The 15,352-nt window shown below is 35.7% G+C and overlaps 1 long non-coding RNA gene across 1 annotated transcript; it reads left to right on the top strand.

Moving 5' to 3' along the window:
* The first annotated feature begins 7,247 nt into the window (after positions 1-7,247).
* LOC105796102 (uncharacterized) lies at positions 7,248-7,978 on the top strand. Its single transcript, XR_001134320.2, has 3 exons — positions 7,248-7,360; positions 7,593-7,665; positions 7,796-7,978. It is a non-coding gene; the product is annotated as an uncharacterized LOC105796102 (long non-coding RNA).
* Positions 7,979-15,352: the final 7,374 nt, after the last annotated feature.

Genomic DNA, 15,352 nt, shown 5'->3' with positions numbered 1-15,352 from the left:
CCCGTTTTTAATGATTTTTTTATGTTTTTGAGTTCGTTTTAGCTTAATCTAGCTAGTCTGGAGGTTAATTGGTAAAACTGTTAAAGGTGGAGGGACTTGCCATGGATGCTTTTGAATGTGTTTTGATGTTAGCTGATAGATTATTAATCTTTGTTGTAAAATAAACACGTTTTGTTAAGTGATTTCTTTTGAATTTTGGGAATAGGGATTAAATTGCTAAAAGTATAAATTCATGGGTTTTATTGTGAAATTTTGGTAACAATGGGTTGTCTCAAGGTCCCTTGTAACATTGGTTAAGTTAGATTTAGGCTAAAATGCGTTATATTCAAGTTATAAACTTAAAGACTAAATTGTGAAAAGTTAAAATGATAGGGGTAAATTTGATATTTTGCATAAATATGAGTTATGGATTAAATTGAATTCTGGAAGAACTTAATTGAATGAAATTATTTATTTAGATCAAGATAAACCACAATCGAACTTAAATCGAGGAAAAGCTAAAGCTTCAGATTAGTGTTTGATTATACTTTTACGCCCCAGTTATTGAGGTAAGTTTTTATGAACTATGATCATTTTTAATGTTAGCTAAATTGACTATTTGCTATGTTATTTAAATATAAACGAATCTATATATAAATGTATTCATGTTATGATGAATTAATGGATAATGAGTCCCGGTTGAACCTTAAGAATTCTTAGGATACAAATGACATGTTATTAGGGATTTCATGGTTTTGGTGCTAGTCTTGAATGTCCTACCGATGGCTGAGGTCCTACATTTGTTGCAGATTCTCCACAGCTCATTTGAGCAGCATCGTGTAGCTTACATTCCGACCCACAGCTCGTGTGAGGAGACCCATTTCACAACTCGTGTGAGCATTGATGTAAAGGAAATGTTACAGTTATATGGAAAGACACACTATATGTGAGCATTCCCGAGTATCTGATGTAATTCTAGATGATTCAACGGGTAAGAAAAGGAAATGAAATGGTAAGTATGCAAATGGATTGAATCATGATATTATGAAAAGATTTATGAGCTAAATGATGTATCTATATATGGAAATTTATTTATCTCATGGTTGAATTCATTTGTATCATGAACAAGTGTACTAACTTGTGAATTTGATGATGTTGTATTGGCTTAAGCTAAGCTTATGGTATTGGTAATGATTTATGCCTAATCTATGAATTGTATAAATGAAATAGTAAGTTAAGTTTAAGTTTATACGAGCTTACTAAGTACTCATTTCTTATGTAGTTGTTTTCCTTTGTTTTATAGATTATCGGAAGCTCAATCGGTTGGAAGCTCGTCGGAGACCTATCATACTATCCAACAACCAATTCAGTAGTTTTGAAGTATTTTGGCCATGGTTAATAATGACATGTATAGGTTATTTTGTAATGGTATTTTGTGATTGTGTTAATATAAGTTTTGATATGTTTAAGCCTTTGAATTTATGTTAGTTTAGTGTACTTTGATGCCTTAACAAGTTATGTCATATTGGTCAATTTAAGTGCTTGGAAATAAGGTTCTTTTGGTATGTTTTGATGGCTTGCAAATGGTCATGTATGGTGGTTAATTGAACTAGGTTATTATGTGGAAAATGACAATATTGGCATGTTTTGGTAATTGATGTTTTGATACAATTGTGGTGCCTTTGAATGACATATTGGTTAGGTGATTTAGGATGTTTGGAATGGTATGGTTATGTGTGTTCGGATGGTGTTTAAATCCTTTGAATGTGTGCCCAAATGGTTTGAATGGTTAGTTAAGAATTGGATTTGAAATGACTTGTTTTTAGGTAAATTTTGGTTTCACACGGCAAGGGACACAGGCTGTCACACAGCTGTGTGACACACAGGGCCTGACGACACGATAGTGTGCCATTTGAAATTTCTTAGTGTTCTAAGTCAGTGAGTTACACGACCTAGCACATTGCCTGGCACAGGAGCATATGTGGCAACTCAGAGAGTTACATGGCCCAACACACGGGCTTGGTACACGGGCGTGTGTGGCAACTCAGTGAGTTACACGGGCTGGGGCACGACCGTGTGTCCCTTGTTTGAATGTTACACGGCCTGGGCTATGTCACATGGCCTGGCCACACGACCGTGTGACCCCTGTTTTCCAATTTTTGCAACTTTTTCTCAAAATTCCTATTTTGTTTCAAATTAGTCTCAAATCGCTTTTAAGTTATTTTTAGGGCCTCGAGGGCGCGGTTTAGGGAAAAAATGCACGTGATTGAATGGTTTGTAATATGTTTAATTTATTTAAATGTTAGAATGTTAAATGTTATCCGATTGTACGGTAAGGCTTCATAACCCTAATTCGACGATGGAAATGAGTTAGGGGTGTTACAGAAGTTTAATTGGATATAGGGCAATATTCGATAAAAACGAAAGCATCTGCGGATTAACAAGTGAATATAAGATAGTGTATCTTGATAATAACTACTTTCTTGTTAAACTTGCTAGTCAAAATGATTATAACAGGATTCTTACGGGAGGCCTTTGGATCAGGAGGCCTTTGGATGGTGTATAACCACTATTTGGTGGTGCAACCTTGGAGTCGTGAGTTCTCTATGGATGAATCCCATCCATCAAATATTATAGCATGGATTCGACTGTTGGGACTTCATTATCACTACTACACAAAAGGCCTTATGCGAACATTAGCTGAAGTCATTGTTAAGGTCATAAAGATTGATTATAACACTACAGATGGAAAGAGAGGTAGATTTGCAAGGATTGCGGTGGTGGTGTATCTGACAAAACCTCTTGTGTCTTTCTTGGGGATCGACGGGAAAAAAACAAGCTGTGGTATATGAGGGACTCCTATTAATCTGTTATGACTGTCCGATTTGGTCATACTAAAGAAATTTGCAAATCAATGTTCCGTAAAGGGTAGTCAACCGTGCTGGAGATAGCCACGAAAGTAATAGTGGTTGATGCAAGAGAATCCTTGTTGAAGAATAAAGAAGACAACCTAAAGAATCTTGATCTCTATGGACCTTGGATGTAGGTGACAAATCGAAGGAGGAACTTGTAAGCGAACAGTGGTAATGGTGGAAAATTGATGAATTAAGTTAAAGAAACTCTTACAAATTAGCGATTTGCTATTTTGAGTGAGTTGGAGGAGCCAAAAATTTCGCATAATCATGATCCAATAGATGCAGATTCTTATACTAAACCATGGAGCAAAATAATGATCAATTATAGTCCAAAAAAGGAAAAAACTAACTATGGATCTACCAAGCCGATTCCCATGCAAAAGGTGTCTAAGGGAAAATTCCAAGCATCGTCTAGTATTAATGGTGGGACTCATAACTCCATGCAAAAGGTGACTATGAATATGGATAGGGAACTCAAGGACGTGAACCAAGGGGAGAGTCATGCAACATCCTGCATAAATGACGAGTCTGATAAATCCATGCAAATGAAGGCTAATATCAAAGAAGGGGTTCTAAATGACGTGGGCTTAGGGGGTACTATTGTGTTAAAACAGTCAACATCTCAAAATAAAGAGAATCACCAGACGGTGATTGTAATTGATGAAGGTTCGATGACTTCTTCTTATTGAGTTGGACTACATGGGAAAAAAGAATAAGGTTCTTAGAGTAAATTTAAGGTTGCCAGCTTGAAAGAAATGACTAAATAGGGACATAAGGTTAAGAAAAAAGCGAAGCGAAAGAATGCACCCAAATATCTCATCTCAGAATGGATTGATTCTCTTTCTAGAAAACTTGATGATCATGCTGATAATCTCAATAAAAGGTCTCTCGAGGAGGAAAATCCTTCTACAGATCCTAGTGTAAATGATGAGATGGAGCAGTCAGTTACGGTTGAAAAAAGAAATGGAGTTTGAGAATGTTGTTGGAGAAGGTGAAATTCCCAACAGTAACCGATCAGTATCCTCCATTATTTCTTTATAGTCTTATGATGAAAACCTTATTATGGAATTGCTAAGGTGCAATAAGTAGCAGGTTCTTTCGCTATATAAAGATGTTTTTTTCCAAACATAAACTGAGTATCATTGTCTTAATGAAAACTTGTATAAATGGGAGAAAGGCGGACGAGATTATAAAAAAGAGTGGATATGACCATTCTTACAGAGTTGAAACACATGGGTATTCTGGTGGAATATGGATTCTTTGGAGATAGAACGTCCTGATCGATGTAATCTGGTTAATGAAAGGTAGTTGTTGGGTTTTCCAAGCTCCTTTGTTCAACATTTGGAAAGATTAGGTTCAGACCACAGATCCATCTTACTTCCGTTTGGTATTGAGAATGTTCAAAAATCTGACTGACCATTCCGATTCCTTACTGCATGGCAACAACATCTAGGATTTGAGAATTTGGTCGAGAATAATTGGTCTTCGAATGGTGTGGTTGAAAATATTGAGCATTTTACAGAAGTCGTTAAATAGTGGAAGAAAGATGTTTTTTGTCATATGTTTGGGAAGAAAAAAAGAGTTAATTGCACGGATCCATGGTATTGAAAAATCCCTTGAGAAACCATCTTCTAGCTATTTATTACTCTTGGAGAAGAAACTAAAAGCTGAGTTAGAGGAAATCCTAGAACAAGAAGAAAGCTTCTGGTACCAGAAATCAAGAAGTCGCTGGCTCTTGGATGGGGACCAGAATACCAGGTTTTTTCACTTGAGTACCATCACGTATCGGAGGATTAACACTATTAATTGTTTGAAGACTGAGGATGGATCGTGGAGCTATGGTCATATTGCTCTGAAGAGAGTGGCTATTGATTACTATAATAATCTTTTCTCCAAGTCACAGTTCGTAGATAATAGATACCCTCTACATGGATGCTTTCGAAATCTAATGCCTTGGGAAATAGAGGACATGTGCAGGTTAGTCTCTGATCAAGAAGTTAAGAAAGTGATCTTTGGTATGGCCCCCGTAAAAGCACCAAGACTTGATGGTCTACATGCCACATTTTATCAGGAAAATTGGGCTATTGTGATAAGTGGTGTGTGTGATTTCATCATAAGTATTATTGCTGGAAATAATTTTAACTGGTGGGTCAATAGAACTTTACTTGTCCGTATCCAAAAAAAAGAGAAACCTGAATTCATTCATCAATTTCGGCCAATTAGTCTGTGCACGGTGCACTATAAAATTCTGTCCAAGGTAATTGTGAATCGGCTGAAGCCTTATATGCTAGATTGGGTGCTCCCAAATCAATCAAGTTTTGCCCTAGGGCATTGTATCATAGATAATATTATTATTGCACTAGAGATCATTCACTCTATGCGCAATAAATCTGTGAGGAATCGGATAAAAGTTAAAATTTATCTGGAAAAGACCTATGATAAGATTGATTGGGGTTTTATTGATGATACTCTTGTTGATATAGGTATACTAGACCAGCTTCGGTACGTTATCATGCACTGTGTTAATTTAACATCCATGCAAATGGTGTGGAATGGTAGCCTTACAGATGAGTTTAGACCACATAGAGGACTTCACCAAGGTGATCCTGTTTCTCCTTACCTTTTTTTTGCTCTGTAAGGAAAGGCTTGCTCAGACAATTTTTAAAGATGTGAAAAATAGTAAATGGAAACTAATCAAGTTTCCAAGAAATGACCTCAGAATATTTCATGTTTTTTTTTGCCAATGATCTTGTCCTTTTTGTTGAGGCCTATTTGGAATAGATGAGGGTGATCAAGGAAGCTCTAGAACCTTTTTGCATCCTTTCAGGACACAACGTTAGCTTCCAAAAAACACAAATATTCTTCTCAAAGAATGTCCCCCCCCCCCCCGAGATGAAAATTGAAGTAAGCATGAGATTGGGTTTCTCCTCTGTGACTGATCTTGGGAAATACTTAGGTGTTCTGCTATTCCATAATAGGGTCAACAAAGCCACCTTTCATAACCTAGTCTCAAATATGAGACATAAGCTGCCCAGATAGAAAGTGAAGTCGCTTTTGTTAGCTGAAAGAGTAACGCTTGCTAAAGCAATCCGTTTAGCTATACCTATCTACACTATGTAATCCACTGTTGTACCTAAATGAGTGTGTATGGAGATGGAAAAAATTATAAGGAGTTTTGTTTGGGGACATATAGACAACAAAAGGAAGGTTAGCCTTGAGAAATAGGATGATATCTATAAACCCATTGTTGATTGAGGACTTGCATTTAAGAATATGTGGCAACAAAATATGGCTTTCATGATGAAGATTGGCTTTCAAATTATTCAAAGATCGGATTATTTGTGGGTGCAAATGCTTCGATATAAATATAGATGGGAAGGGGTGATCCCTCGTGCTCTACGTACTACTCATTGCTCCCGTATTTGGAAAGGTATTAGTAATATATGGGATGAGATTCAGAAATGTGTAATTTGGAATGTTGGCAATGATGGTAATGCAAACTTTTGGCATGACTGTTGGTTACTAGAATGTGGATGTCATATCCCAAAAATCAGGGGTTAGTAGAATCGGGTTTGTAAACTGAGAGAGAGAGGTCACACCCTAATTTTTGAGATTATCTGTGCATTTTAAGGGAAAAAATGAGTTACTGGTTTGTTGGTTAAGTGTTGCTGAAATTGTCATTGAAACCCAAGTTCAAATTTCTTCCCTTACACCATTTTTATTATTTTGCAAATTTTGCTTCAAACTTGTAACATCCTAAATTTTTGGTTTAAAGTTGGTAAAATTATTTCAATAAAGAGTAATTGGCCTGATGGCTAAGAGAACAAGGAGACAATGCAATTTGCTTAGAAACCCGAGTTTGATTCCCTTCCCTTGTAAAATAGCTTAATTTTACTAATTTTCTCCTTCCTTCTATTTATGTGCCGCCCATGCCTTTTAACCTAGGTATAAATATCACTTTTTCACTTATTTTTCAACCTTAAGTCAATTTTCTTCTACCCTAGCCGTTCTATTCTCCTCTCTTATTTTTCTCTCTCAAAATTTTTTCCTTTCTCTAGGATTTCATCACAATTATACCCCCCATTGTTAGATTTTTTTTAGCCACCCTATTCACGTCTAAAACTCCCAAACCAGCCCTAATTTTTTCCCTAAACTTCCATTTTTTTTGCTCCTAAAAACATCCTTTACTGTCCATTGCTGCCCCCTCTCCCTTGTTCATATCGGTGTCGGTAAGTCCTATTTTTCTTTCTCTGTTGTTGTGCTTTGTGTGCCGATTTTCGGATTCTATTTTAAAAGCTAATAAATCATCATTCCAACCCTTAAAATTTTTCTTTTTGGCTGTCCAAAGATCCCTCATTGTGCCGCCCCAGATCTTCCTTTTCTGTTGCCTCAAGTGGTGTTGCCACCCCCTTAGAACACCATTGTTTTGGGAAAACCATTTATCTTCAATTGCCTCCCCTATTATTGTAAGTTTTTGGATTTTTCCCTCTATTTGGATCTAATTTAGATTTTCCTAATTGAGTAATTAACTAAGACGTTCATCCGACAACTTAGATCTGGGTAATGGGTGTGCAAAGTGCAACCTGGTGCGAGATCTTGCACTGTTTCGCTTTGTTAATAATTTCTACTTTGGTCGATTGCTTTAAAGTCTAAATGTGAGTTTTTGGTTACTGATTTTTGGGGATTAATTATGTTTAGGTACGGATTTAAACGTCTCGGATCAGCAGTGACTACAAATCTCGTTCGCACTCGTGTTTCATATTAGAACAGTGTAAGTCCACTTGATAATTCAAATATGAAAATTTGTGCTTGTAACATTGCTTAGGCCAAACCCCTTTTGGATATTTCAAGTCTGGTCATTAATTGTATATTATTATACTAAGTGCTGATTTTGGATATAGGCTCATCAAAGGCTTAGGAGCGAAAGTGTGGATTTTACGGTTTATTGCTGCGGTTTGTGAAATTAAGGTGTGGGTTCTAACTTACTAAATTAATTGTTAAGTGAATATTTTTAGTATTTAATGTGGTAATTAAGCTTGTTGTTCGAGCTTGGTTAAATTACTAAGTAAGTAATTTATAGGTGGCCAAATGAGGTACGTTTCGAGCTCTAACAAATAGTGTGAATGCAAAATTGATTGTTTCATAATGATATGTTATAACATGATTGGTCGATTATTAAATGTTGTTGGTTGCTTTTATAGCATCTGTTATTATATAATGAAAGTTTGAAAGTTTGAATTGTATGCTTGAGTGTGATGTCGTGGAATAAATTAATTGAAAGTTGCTATACGTGCATTGGAAAGTCGCTTTAGTAGCATGATAAATTGTTGTTGAAATGATTATTATATTGAAACATGGTAAAGCGCCATCGAATTGATTATGAAATTGAATGCATGGTAAGTATGTCCACATAATTGAAATGAATGATATACTGAAAGAGTGTAAAATATGTCACTAAATTGAAATTGAAATGGAAGCATGTGAAACATATGAAGCATGTGAAGCATGCCACTCTATAGAAATTGAAATGTAAACAAAGTACTTAATGTTCCTTGTATGTCATAATGCATGTGCATGGGATGGGATATTTTGGATGATAGAGGAGTTTCGTGGAGTAACAATGGCAAATTAAGTTCGCATTAATGTTGTTAGTGCATTGCACCGGGAGTACTAAGGAGATTGGCGATTATATCACATAATGATTTGCAGTTTAATATGCATTTACTGAACTAGTGGCTTTCCCACAAAATTGACAACTTGTCTACATATTGATTGGCAGTATAAATGCATTGTTTATCATGTTGTTTTAACCACGTCAAGCTTTGCTTGCATTGCTCAGACTTTGGCAGATGGGTTCTAGGGAACTCCTGGTGTGTAATGGATGGATGGGTAGGAACCTTTTTGCATTGGATCATGCTCACAACATACTCGAATGATTAATTTATGCTATGTATTGTTTTGTGTTGCATCGAATGGTGTTGAATTAATGATTGTTTCTTGTATGAATGATTGTGTGATTATACTGTTATAGACTCACACTGAGCTAGTTTAGCTCACACCATAGTTTTCAAACTTCTCAGGTGATGCTCAAGACTAGGATTAGACCTGACATACGGAGTATTACCTCGGACATTGGATTATTTTTAAATTAGTATTTTTAATAAGTTCTTTATTGGTTTTTGGATTGTGGCTTGATTATTTTTGATTTAGGGATTTTGTGCATGCATAGATCATCAAAGCTTAATAACCGATAATTGCATGATACCTAGCTTAAGTAAAACTGACATTGTTCATCAATTTTCTGTTGCGTTGCAAATAAACCATTTTTGAAAAAAAAACAAATCAATAAGGCAACAAGATTTCCAAAATGGCATGTATAATAGTTTTTCGTTGCATTTCAATGATTTGATTTTTGAAAAACATATGTCAAATCAATTAATCTTCTAAAATATGGTAGCAATAATAAAATAGACTCTAAATAAAGATGACCTAATTAAATGAATGTTTTAACGTTACTTAATTTCAAGAGTGATGCCTTTTCCTAAAGTTAGACAAGCTAGGGTTTTTCGTAAGATAACACCAATAAACGAATGTTTTATCTAACTTGGATAACAATAAAAATTTTCTTCAAAATTAGCCATGTTAAGGATTGTCAAAGGTCAAATGGTTTGCTTAGCCATTTCGGTGGCTAATGTAGCCTTCTAAATCTGGCCATAACGTTTAAGCCAGGTTAGGGAGGTTACAATGGAACACTTGCTGACTACTGCTCTGCTATGGGTGGGAATGTGCCAGTGTATGTACTGGTGGCTAAGATGACAATAGTTGAGGGAAAGTGGGCTTCGGAACGATTTACTCCTTTGTTGCGAAACAATATTCTGCAATATATAACTGTTAAAAGACCACTAATGGCTCATGATGTTGAGGATTTCCTAGGCTGGAAATGGGCTAAAAATTACAAATTCACCACCAAATTTGCCTATAATTGTTTACAACCTACAGCTTCTACAAATGATAGGAAAAATGGAAAAGCATTTGGAGCAACAACCGCCCTTAATGGGTCAAGTTATTTCTTTGGTTAGTCGCACAGAATAAACTTGTTACGAATGAGGTAAGGGCACACAAACATATCGATGTTAATAGTAAATGTAGTCTTTGTGGGAATCAAATTGAAACTATCAGTCATGTACTTCATGTATGTTTTTAGACCATTTTAGTTTGGACCCTCCTCATTAGATCTGATATGTTAATGGAGTTCATGCACCTTCCATTGGAAGGATGGATTTTTGCAAACATGTATGGGTCTTCTAAGTTTGCTTGTAATGATGATAGTTGGAGTAGCAAGTTTAGAGTCATTTGCTGGTGCTTGTGGAAGAATCACAATAATGTTCTTTTTTAATAGCTCCCATCTGAACGTTAAAGGTATTATAGAACAAGCTCACCATTTTTTTGGGGAAGGTGATGGAGATACAAAACATATAAAGGGCAATGATAAACAATTCATCAAACATAGCATGGAAACTTTTTGGAGGTTGCCAGAGGTGGAATGGTACAAAGTGAACACGGATGGAGTAAGGATGTTGGAGACTGGTCACGGGTCATCTAGTGGTGTTATTAGGGATGGTCATAGAAGATGGAATATGGGATTTTCCCTAAAGATTGGAATCTATTCAACTGTTGAAGTTGAGCTATAGGAAGCATGCAATGAATTACGACAAGCTTAGAGTAAGGGAGTAAGGAAGGTGATCCTTGAGTTGGATAGCTTAGAGGTTGTTCATATGTTGTTGAGTCCTATGTCAAAGATTCCTCATTTTACAGTGGCTCAAGATATCAAGCGTTTGATTCAAAATCATTGGAAAGTGAAGATATAACATGTCTATAGGGAAAGAAATAAAGTAATAGATTCATTAGCTAGACAGGCCTATGGCAGGGAGATAGGATTCTATAGTTTCTTACAACCACTTGATTATGTTTTAAATCTTATTCATGATGATTTACAGGGTTTCACTAGGCCATAATGATTTGGATGTAAAAGTTACTTTTGTCTTCTTTTTTTTGGTAATCTTTTTTTTTTACCAAAAAAAAGATTTAAAAATTTCTAAACCCTTGTGAAATATTTTGGAGAAATATGTAAGTTTTAATTTCAATTAGTTTTGTTTGAATGTGTTTCAAGAATTAAAGATGAGGTTAATTACTGCACCAATAATGGATAAACTTGATTGGAATTTGATTTGATGTACGATACAAGTGATTTTACTGTAGGGGTTGTGCTTGGTCAATGAAAGGATAGGATACTTTATATAATTTTCTACACTAACAAAACGTTGAGTGAAGCCTAGATGAATTACGCTAACATTGAGAAAGAAATGTTAGTTTTGTTTACTTATGAAAATTTCCATATTGTATAATAAAAAATAAATTGGTGGTATATATAGATATTGCAACAATCAAATACTTAATTGGGAAAGGCTCAAAACCTTAGTTGATGGGGTAAGTGTAGTTTGATATCGGGGTAGTAGATCGAAAGAGAACTAAAAATAAATTAATTGATAATTTATTAAAATTGAAGTATGATGGTGAGAAGAGTGCTCAAGATCAAATTAATAAAACATTCTCTAACGAATAACCATTCATGGTGGGATTTTACACCACTCCATGGTTTGTTGGTTACGCTAATTATTTGGCCAACCATATTCTACCTCTAATGATGAGTGCCCAACAATGAAAACGAGTTCTACATGAGGTGAAGAGGTATTATAGGAAGAGCCGTAATTTTTTTTAATCAATGTAAAGATTAGATCATACGAAGACGTGTTTTTTAATGTGAAGTAAATGAAATTTTGGCCCAATGTCATGCTTAAGGCCATTTTGGAGGATAGAAAACAATGAAAAAAGTGTTGCAATCTAGTTTTATCTGACCCACATTTTTCAAGGATGCTCAAGCTTTGGTTTGGCAATGTGATAGATATCAAAGGATGGGGCACATACCAAGTCAAGATGAAATTCTAAAAAGTACTGTTCTAGAACTTGATATTTTTAATGTGTGGGGAATTGATTTTATCGGCCCATTTTTATGTCTTTTAGGATTGTGTTTATTTCTCTAGTAGTTGATTATGTGCCTAAATAGGTGGAGGTAGATGCAACTCCCATGAATGATGCAAAGGCAGTGCTTCAGTTATTAAAGAAACACATATTCACTAGATTCAAAACTCCAAAAGCAAATGGTTTTGAACACTAATGGAAAAATATTGTATACATCATAGAGAGACTGAGTTACCATTCACAAGCTAACGGGCAAGCAGAGATTTCCAACCATGAGATTAAGCAAATTTTAGAAAAGACATTAAACTTCTCATAGAAGTATTGGTCAGTTAAGTTTAACAATCCTTTATGGATATACAAGACATCATACAAAATACTAATTGAGATGCTCCTATATAAACTAGTATTTAGAAAGAATTTCTATCTATCGCTTATTTGGGCAATTAAGGAACTAATTTGAATTCGCTATTGGAAGGGGAAAATGGATTGTTATAATTAAATGAGTTGGGCGAATTCCATTTTTAGGCTTATGAAAATGACAACTTGTACGAGAAAAAAAGAAGGAAAAAACGACAATGATGGTAGACTTCGACCGAAAGAATTTTCCCTATGATAGAGAGTTTTATTGTTCAATTCAAGATTGAAATTATTCCTAAGAAAATTGTGCTTACGTTAGACAAAGCTATTCAAAATTGTGGAAGTCTTTCTGTAACACATCAAACTCGGCCTAGACGTTATGGCCAAATTCGGGAGTGTTACGAAGAAGGATTTTGGAACCGACGATACTTCGATAAAACCATGTTTAGTTATTTGATAAAGCGTCCAAGTATTATAAAACGTATTCATTACTGAAACTGTTATATGATGTTTTTTAAAGTTAACTATTTATTTCGTAGTAGAAGTTTGAAATTCTTTTAAAACAAAAACCAAGCTTGTTTTCCAAAAACTATTTGTTAAAAACATTTGTTTGCGTAATTTTTTTATCAACATTGCAGACAAGAAAGTAAAATGAAATTCAAATCCAAAAGTTAAAACCACACAGTCAGAGAGTCTTAAAAGTTACAAACTCTCAAGAAAACAAGATTTTAAAATAAAACTATTATAAATAAATAAAATTAGATCTTAGTCCAGTGGTCATCGCTGAGCCTCCGTCGCACCGACTCGCCTAAGCCTATAGATTACTTGAATAGAATAGACAAACATATGTGAGTTTTCGTAAACTCAGTGTGTAACCCAACAGAAATAGTCATGCAACAATTACAGGATTTCATATATAGTTAGATACAGATTCGGACCTAAGTTCATAACAGATACAGATATCATAATCAGATAAACAAGACAGATATACAGAATCCTACCCCCATCCTTTACACACCATCTCCGACCATCCCATCACACCATGTGGGGTTAAGAACACCCACCCATCCCTACACACCATATAGTGTCGATGCAACACATAACATATAATATACAGTCAAGCTACCAGAATATAGGCGAAAGGTTGCCATATAGATCACTTCCTCCACATATACAAAACCCACCCCAACACAGGTACAAAATACAGAATTAACTGAATTAACACGCTTAACATGCTCGTATATAGATAACTTATATGCTCAAACAGAACAGTCAGACATACATATCAGTGTCCTACTCAGATTAGACTATCAGAATATCAGATCACATGAATTAGGGTTTGGTTAGCCCTTCCTGACCCTATGGTAGGCCCCTAGTCAAATGGAACGACCCGTGTGACCCGAGGGAAATTTTTAAAATTTTGGGCCCACATACCTATGTGGCCCACATGACCTCGCCCAAAACCTACACTTCTGTGTGACATGCCCGTATGGCCCACACGTCTAACTTGACCTAGCCCGTGTGGCCCACACGGCCACACTCACACCATCACATGGTCGTGTCTTACGCACGGCCACGCTTTCGTCAGTCACACAGTCGTGTCTCGCACATGGCTAGCCACACGCCCGTGTGGCGTCGACAGACTCTATTTTCGACTTTCATTGAAACTCAATTTTTCGTGTTAAGAGTATACACCTTATTCGGTTTTGATGTGAAATCACTCTCGAGGCCAGCAAAACCTAAAATTGATCATTAAAAATTTGAATTTAGCTGCCTAAAACGATGCTCAACCGAAACTGTATCAAATCAACAATCCCTTGTTCAACCAAAACCCTTACCTTGAAATGAACAGCGGTGATTCTCACAGTTATAGCATCGATGGAAATCCCTGAACCCCTTGATCTTCTCCTAAACGACAATAACGAAACCCCATCAACCAAAAATTCACTAACCAAAAATAATAACCACACTTACCACACTTGCCAAACCAAAATTGGGTACCAAGACTGAAATACAACGAATTGTACCAAAAAATTTGATTACCGAAACGAAAGAGAGAAAATGAGAGCTAAAATTTATAGAAGTGGAAAAGAAGAAGAAAAAAGAACGTTAAAATAGAAAAAAAGATTTTTAGAAAAAAATAAAATAAGATAAAATAAAAATAAATTAAACTCAAAATAAAAATTCCACTATATCCACTCCTAATCAACTGATAACTACCCATTTAAACAGACTTTCGATTCCATCCAAACTCTCTTAATCAATCGAAACAAAAATTATCACCCTCGCTCACGTAGGGATTTAAACACAAGACCTTTAGCAGGTTAACTCCTTACCACTCGAACCAACAGACTCATTTTGATATGGATTAATAGATAATTTATATAAAGCCACCAAACAGGGATAAGGCTTGGATAAAAAATAACAAAATTTTTTCCAAATGTAGGACTTGAACCCAAGACCACACACACACACCTAGAACACTTAACCACTGAAGCAGATACACCTTTATGTCAAATTTCACAGAAACAAACTTAAATTATTCAGGGCGTTACAACTCTACCCCTTAAAAGAAATTTCAGCCTCAAAATTTACTTGATCTGAACAGATGAGGATACTGCTCTAGCATCGAGTCTTCAGGTTCTCACGTGGCTTCCTCAGAATCATGATTCTGCGACAGAACCTTAACTAACGGAATGGACTTCCTCCTCAAAATCTGAACTGACTTTTCATCAAAAGTCAAGTCTTGTCTAACCTCGATCTCTCCAACAGAGACAACGTGAGATGGCTTAGACCAATATCACCTCAACATTGAGACGTGAAACACATCATGGATACGATCCAACTTTGGAGGTAACTCCAACTGATAAGCCACCAGTCCCACATGCTTCAAAATTTGTTACGACCCAATAAACCTAGGGCTCAACTTGCCATTATGACTGAACCGCAGAACCTTCTACCATGGAGAAACCTTAAGAAATACGAAGTCACACACAGAGTACTCGATATCTCTCTTTTTCAAATCTGCATAAAACTTCTGTATATCAGAAACTGCCTTTAGA

The sequence above is a fragment of the Gossypium raimondii genome, chromosome 3, assembly GCF_025698545.1.
Source record: "Gossypium raimondii isolate GPD5lz chromosome 3, ASM2569854v1, whole genome shotgun sequence".
Taxonomy (NCBI): domain Eukaryota; kingdom Viridiplantae; phylum Streptophyta; class Magnoliopsida; order Malvales; family Malvaceae; genus Gossypium; species Gossypium raimondii.
This window is presented reverse-complemented; position numbering and strand designations above follow the sequence as displayed.